Source organism: Monopterus albus, unplaced genomic scaffold (assembly GCF_001952655.1).
Source record: "Monopterus albus unplaced genomic scaffold, M_albus_1.0 scaffold9.1, whole genome shotgun sequence".
NCBI lineage: Eukaryota > Metazoa > Chordata > Actinopteri > Synbranchiformes > Synbranchidae > Monopterus > Monopterus albus.
The window spans coordinates 1,205,458-1,212,033 of record NW_018127889.1 but is presented as its reverse complement, the minus strand read 5'-3'; the positions used below and the strand labels follow the sequence as shown (position 1 = coordinate 1,212,033).

Genomic DNA, 6,576 nt, shown 5'->3' with positions numbered 1-6,576 from the left:
TTAACCCCAACATCCATTATGTGTGACTTAATCATTCGAGAGAGTATAAAACACACATCTGGCTACAGCGGTAGTGTATAGACGTGCGATTAATTGTGCTTCTTCTTTAATATGAGTGATACAACAACATGTATTTTAGTGTATGGATTTTAATTTACGTAACTTGCCCTTTTCTTTAATGCATTTGCACATTATTTAGTCATTAAGTACAAAATCAACAGCACGAGCCATTTCTTTTATGGCAGACCTGTTGAATTGTTGACTCTCTTTACATTTCTTTGCTCATAAGTGCAAACTTCATGATGATGTCAGAGTAATGCGAATTCACTCAATTTTTTGTGACTACAGATTCATTCAAGCTGCAGTGCCAGTCTGCTTATCAACTCTGTCATATTCATTCATTTTTAGACTGACATCAATAGGAACACTGCCAGACATCCCGCCATTGTTAATACAGTGGTGTTTACCTATTTAGGTTATGTAAGACCATTTATTTCTTAGCAGCTCCTAGCAAACAGGAGGTTATCTGTGTACATAAAGCTGAAATAAATAAGAATTCAAATCTAAATAGTCCTAAAATAAGCTTTCTTATGTGAAAAGAGACAGCTTTACTAACTGCATGAATGGACAAAGTCACTCCAGTGATATAAGTCATCAGTGTCCTAATTATATCTGACACTTAGTGAGATATTTAAATCAGATTCAAGTCCACAAAGGAAATGATACAAAACATTTTCAGCTGTAGGCTTGCTCTTTTCTCACTGCAACAGGCCTGTTATTGATTAACTACAGTGCAAATATGTCTTAACACTACCTGTGGCATGAGACAGTGGACCACATATAGACAGTGTAGACACACTTCTGTCAGGGTTACTAGGTTCATTGGGATATTGTAAAAGTCAAAACAAAGCCTACACATTAACCCAGTACATTTTAAAGGGGCAAAGATATTGTGTTATGAAAGTACGCATCTTTAAAGAGTCTAATAAAAATGACTTTTTTTTTTTTCATCCTTCAGCTTTTACAATATTTTTAAGTGCTTTATTATTAGTAAATTTAACTTGAATGACTCTGCATGTACCGTTTGGGTACTGGTACGCTGTATGGCACCAGAAGATAATGTGCCTGGGTAAGCATTTTCTATATTTTACCACTGTTGTTTTGACCAGTAAAAACTCATGATCTCATGTCATGTGCTTGCAGTTTTCATATTTGAGGAACTCACTGGGTTTTTTCCTCAAGGGAACAACATGCATGTACATGTACTGTGAGTTTGTGTATGTTGGCACTGGTCCCTCTGGTGTTTGTACACATTGAGCCTGCTGGCTCCACTGTGCATATATTCTATACATTTTGTTTGAAATTGAACTTGTATTGGAAGAAAATCTACAATATATATTCACTCATTTTGTTCTGTCTAAACTGTTCAGTATCATACAAAGAAAGATCAGCAGCTTAAAATAATGTTAGTGGAAATGTTGAGTCCATCTTGACAGCTGTACAGAACCGAGACCACTTTCCACCTATTCAGATATTTTATAAGCGATTAAACATTAATGGGGCAATCGCTGTGATGTCACAGTGCGATGAGGTTCTGCCATCCATTTTGTTCAGCCACTCAGTACCAGGGCTCATTGCCTATTAATGAAGTAACAGGAGATGGCTGAAATGGTTCTGAGGGGAATGATTAGGCCATATCACTTCCTCCCCCTTAAAGTACACAGGTATCACATCTCCTGTTCAACTTTGCAATCAAAATGTAGCCTGGTGAAGGCTACAGACTGAGAAAATAGATAGTGGAAACAGAGAAGGGCAGAAGTGAAACTGGCGTCAGGAGCTGACAGAAATAGTTTAATGCAATAGTTTCTAATCTTTCCTGCAGCCTTTGTGATGCATTACATCAGCCCGTATCACTGTTTCTTTTTATCTGCTGTCCTACCGCGGTCTACCCTGCACTGGATCACCGCTAACAGGACTGTCAACCCCACTTGTTATGTTATACTGAAAGAGGTGACTGACATATGTTTTTATGAGCAGCTACATGGAGATGGTAAAAATGTTTCATCAAGTATTTGTTGCCTTTTGATTAGTGGCTCACATTTGGTGGAGTGTTGCCTGCTGTAAGCAGCTGTTATGAACTTGTTTCTTGGTATTTTAGGGAGTGAGTCATCACCTTTCTGTATTGTCACAGAGACAGGCGAAGGGTCGTGTCCTTTAACAGTGCCCGTTAAGATTTATAGGGTGATGACCAACAACTTTCTGCCCAGGTTACCAGTGACATGAATCATGTTTTGCTTAGTCAGCAGAGCCGAGGTCTTGTCAAAGAGAGAGATAGAAGAAAGCAGCTGTGCATGCAGGGAGGCGCACAGCAGTGTCGTATCAGAGGAGCTGTTTTCTTTGGGGCTGCTGAGAGTCTCAATGCTAATATAAGATCAGCCTTGTTAGTTTCATGTTTTTGTTTCATAAAAGAAGTAGGAGAGATAAGCCTGGCATAGATTTTACCGTGCATGCCTTCAGTATCTGAAACATTTGCTACTTCACAAGACCCCAGGTTTTGTCTTTTGAACTTCTGGCAGCACCTTTGACCCACCCCGCTGTGTTATCTCCTGTGTTTCCCATGTTGAACAGGGAAGGAGTCGAAGGATAGTTGAGGTTGTTTTTACAAAAACAGAGGAGATGTATAGAGAGGGAATGAGGACAGGTAAAGCAAATGAGTTTTTCATGGATTTGTGGTGGCTGTGTCATATCAGACTAAAGACAGCAGGGGAGGGTTTGGTATTTTCTGTGAGAGCGTTTTCTCTTGGAGTCTGTTGTATTGTGACAGCTGCCCTCTCCCTGTTAGAATAACATCCCCGGGAACTCACTCTTCCTCATGTGCTCACTGGGGTTGCGGGCCAACACCTTTTCCCCTTGATTGTTGCGCACACTGTCTTTAGATTTCTTTAGGGAATTGTGTATATGCATGTTTAATTCATAAAAGAGAGGCATCCTTTGTCACAGACACCTCTTTTCCCCTAGAGCTATTTTTTTCTTTTCCCTGTGCTCCCAGAAGTTGCCAGAGTTCCTTTGCGTTTCATGGAATCCACAGAACACTGCTTCCTCCCAGTGTTGGTGTGCGCTGGTCCAGGACCCGCTGGTCTGGGGAGCACGCCTCTCCTCTCAGGAAAGCTGGCGCTTGGTGCGACCACTCCACTCTGATAGCCTGCCAGAATACACACAAATCAGACAGAGGCGACTGGGAAAACGGAGAAGAAAATGGACCAAGAGTGACTCAAAGAGGCAAAGAGCAAAAGGCAACTCTGCTCTAGTTAATTCCCACACTGGTCCAACTTTGGATCATAGGTGTTTACAGCTAATGAAAATTATGGTTAAAATTACACTGCATCAAGTCTCATGTCTGACTCTGAAGCTGATAATCAGCAGGTTCTGAGAACTAGGCACCATATTTGTATGCTGGTTGATATGTGTGCAGGTTGTGGGCTGCTGGACGGGTTAGGGATGAGCCTGCAGGCTGCTCAGTTAAAAGCTCAGTCGTAGATGCACAAGCTCTAACCTAGAGCTAAGTTTGAAGAGTGGAGTGGGGTGCTCACTGACTCTGCAGGTTTCACTCTTTGAATGTTTATAGATTTAAAAGTACCTTTACATCTGTAGACTTAAAGCATTTAGATGTATTAATGCACTCTTACTGTTTAAAAAGTTAGTACGACTTTCCAAATAGTTTGTTTACATGGAAAAAGTTCTCTGTTTTTTTTCATAGGTGAGAGCTTTGAGCTAAGTTAATCCATGTGGTTTGGTGTTTACTGTGAAACTAGGAGACATTTGTCAGACTGATACAGAAAAACACAACTGAAAACTGAATAACTTTCTATGAAACAGACCAGATTAGGTTGTTCAGTGAACTTCATACCTTAGTAGAACTTTTTTATTGTTTCTTTTTTTTTTTTCTCAGAGAAGCTAGAGTGAGGGCGAGCAGAGAACATTGGTTCCTGTAACTGTTGTTCTGCCCTGTGATTGGTGGATGCCTGTTGCTAGGCTTATGTCAGTGTTCGGGAGTTTTCTGCTTCCTCATCTGTGCACTGATAGGTCAGGTTTGAACTGGTCTTGTGGACTTCTGCCACTTGTTGAACATCCCCGCAGTTTCTGCGGTTCCCTCGCCTTTTACTGCATGAGAAAACACAGCAGCCACAGCTCTGAGACACATGTGCAGAGTTTGTTCCTGGCATGGCTTCCCCTCTGTTTTTTTTTCATCATAACTTTTATCATCCTCTTTACTGGTTTAAGACTGTTGTCACTTCTACTCCATACTCTTCGTGAGCACTGAGAAAGTAGCTGCCATACTTGTGATCTTAGCGAGCTACTTTGCTTTAAAACTAATAGTTTAGTATCCACGTTTATGCCACATTCTACAGTAATATAATTTCTGCCTTCTGTTGTAAGATTTTACAACAAGCCAGCTGTTGCACATACTGTATCTGTTTCCTTGCATACTTCGCCGAACAAATTCCTTGGTGGCAGTGTCACTTGTTGAACTTGTTACTCTTAACGTGTTGTTTTCCCCTGTAGCAGGTTTCACTCTGTGTCAGATCTTTTGCACCTTCGTGGAGCACAAAGGTTGTTGTCAGCTTTGATTCCAGTAGCAACAAAGTAATGATAGTTTTGGCTGAAGAAAGTGTCAGAACATTCATATAAGCCAGTCAAACCACTCTTGCAACATTGCTGATAGAAAGGTAGATAATGTGGTGGTTGCTCTTCCTGAGGTCTGCTCTATTTTTTTCTGTTAAAGGGTTTTTTTGAGGGTCCAAGGGCAGAGGTTGTCATATGATGTACAAAATGTAAAGTTCCATGAGGCAAATTTGTGACTTATGATATTGGGCTATACAAATAAAAATGGACTTAACTTGACTTCTGCCATCTGTTGATATTCTCAGAACATTATCTGACTGGAGATGAGACAATATTCAGGAACTTCTGTTGTGTTGAGAGCTGGCACTAGAACCGTCAGAAAAATTTAAGATATGGCAAGAGACAGCGTTTATGAACTCCTGGTCACACTAGACCAGGTAAAGCTGTAGCCCTGAACCTCTAAGTGTATTCAACTGATCTATGACTGGTCTGATGTACAGTAGCTGCACTGTAAATACAGAAGGTTTGTGTGGTTCGTTAACATGGGAATTAATAAAAATGCACCTGAGTCTAGCATGTTACAGTAAACAGGTTCCCAACTGAAGCTTTGAATGTTCTAAAAACCAAAAACAGCTTCTTATAATGACAATAAATATAAAATCCTTTAACTTGACCAGATCTTAATAGGAATAATTGTATTACTGTTCAGTGTAACACCAGTGGAAATGTGCCCATTGTTCAGGCCTTTCCTCCACCACATCACTATCTGATGATATACACAATGTTAAAACAAATCTGAGAGGATTTCTGTTTCCAGGAGGTTTTCCCTTCATCATAACTAATCTTCCCAATGTTATCCTAACCACTGTACTCCAAACGCCCAACACACACACACACACACACACACTTGCACAGGCACCTCTCCAGGGTGGCATGGTGGCTGAGTGGCTATGCCACAGCTAAAGGTTCCCTGGCCTAGCCTCTGAAACATGTCACGTTTCATACAGTTAATGTGGGGAACAACAGCATTCAAACTCATTGTAGGTGACATCAAATAACTGAGATGCCTAAAGACGCAGGTCCTCAGACACCTGCGCTGTGGTTTTTTTGATTTGGAACACCGTGTTCTGAACAAACTTCAGAAGACACCTCAGAACATCTGAAGTCTCAGCAGCAGAATACATAAAGTCTTATAAGCCAGGCATAACATATGAACTCTGGAGGCAGATATTTTGTCATGTTTTATAAAATTCTGTCAACACCAAAGACATTAAAATAAGTCCAAGTGTGCAGACAAGTCGAATGCACTTATCTGAAGAGGCATCGATTGGAACTGGATGTGTGGTTGGACAAAAACACCTTAACTCCACTTGTTAGCTCTTTTTGAAGCTTTCTGAATATTTTGCAGAGCATATACAGTTTTGTTTGGCTCCAGCCTCCTGTGGTCCTCTATAGGATAAGTGGTATAGATAATGGATGGGTGGATAGAAGTTTGTATAGATGTACAGTGTTTTGATGACAGATCTGTCTGATATGCGAGTTACTTGGGTATTAATGTAACTTGTGTATCAGCTCTGACTTGTGAATGAATCAGCAGTGGGAACTACCTACAATAATTAGTTATTAGGAAAGGAAATTAACTGCAGGTGTAATCTCGGCTTCTTATGCCTGAATGGCATAGACGTGCACATAGATACTCCTAATGAGGGTACAGTCAAGCCTCACAATTTTCACAGTAGTGATTGGCCCTGTCTGCAAGGCTAGACCCCCAGATCTAAGCGCTTTATTGTGAAAAGGTTTGATGTGTTATAATCCCTAAAGCTGACCAACCTCTTCTGGGGCTCCCAGCAGCCCTGGGAGTGCTGACTCCACTGCCGCGCACCCCACCCTGTGGCATCAGGAGAGTGTCCGGTGGCAGGGTGGGTGGCTTGATTCACACAATGAACCTGCTGA

General features: G+C 41.1%; 2 protein-coding genes across 9 annotated transcripts in view; one reads left to right on the top strand and one right to left on the bottom strand.

Annotated features, from left to right (window-relative positions):
- The window catches only part of sesn1 (sestrin 1), a 43,558-nt gene that overhangs the window by 29,979 nt on the left and 7,003 nt on the right, over nucleotides 1–6,576 (top strand). The window lies entirely within an intron of this gene.
- armc2 (armadillo repeat containing 2) overlaps nucleotides 1,107–6,576 on the bottom strand; it is a 39,905-nt gene continuing 34,435 nt past the window's right edge. For 5 of the 7 annotated variants that reach the window (XR_002273830.1, XR_002273831.1, XR_002273827.1 and 2 more), the window contains one exon: nucleotides 1,107–3,202. The gene's annotated coding sequence lies outside the window, so the exon portion shown is untranslated. The remainder of the gene's footprint in view (nucleotides 3,203–6,576) is intronic. The other 2 variants (XR_002273828.1, XR_002273829.1) reach the window with 1 other exon arrangement.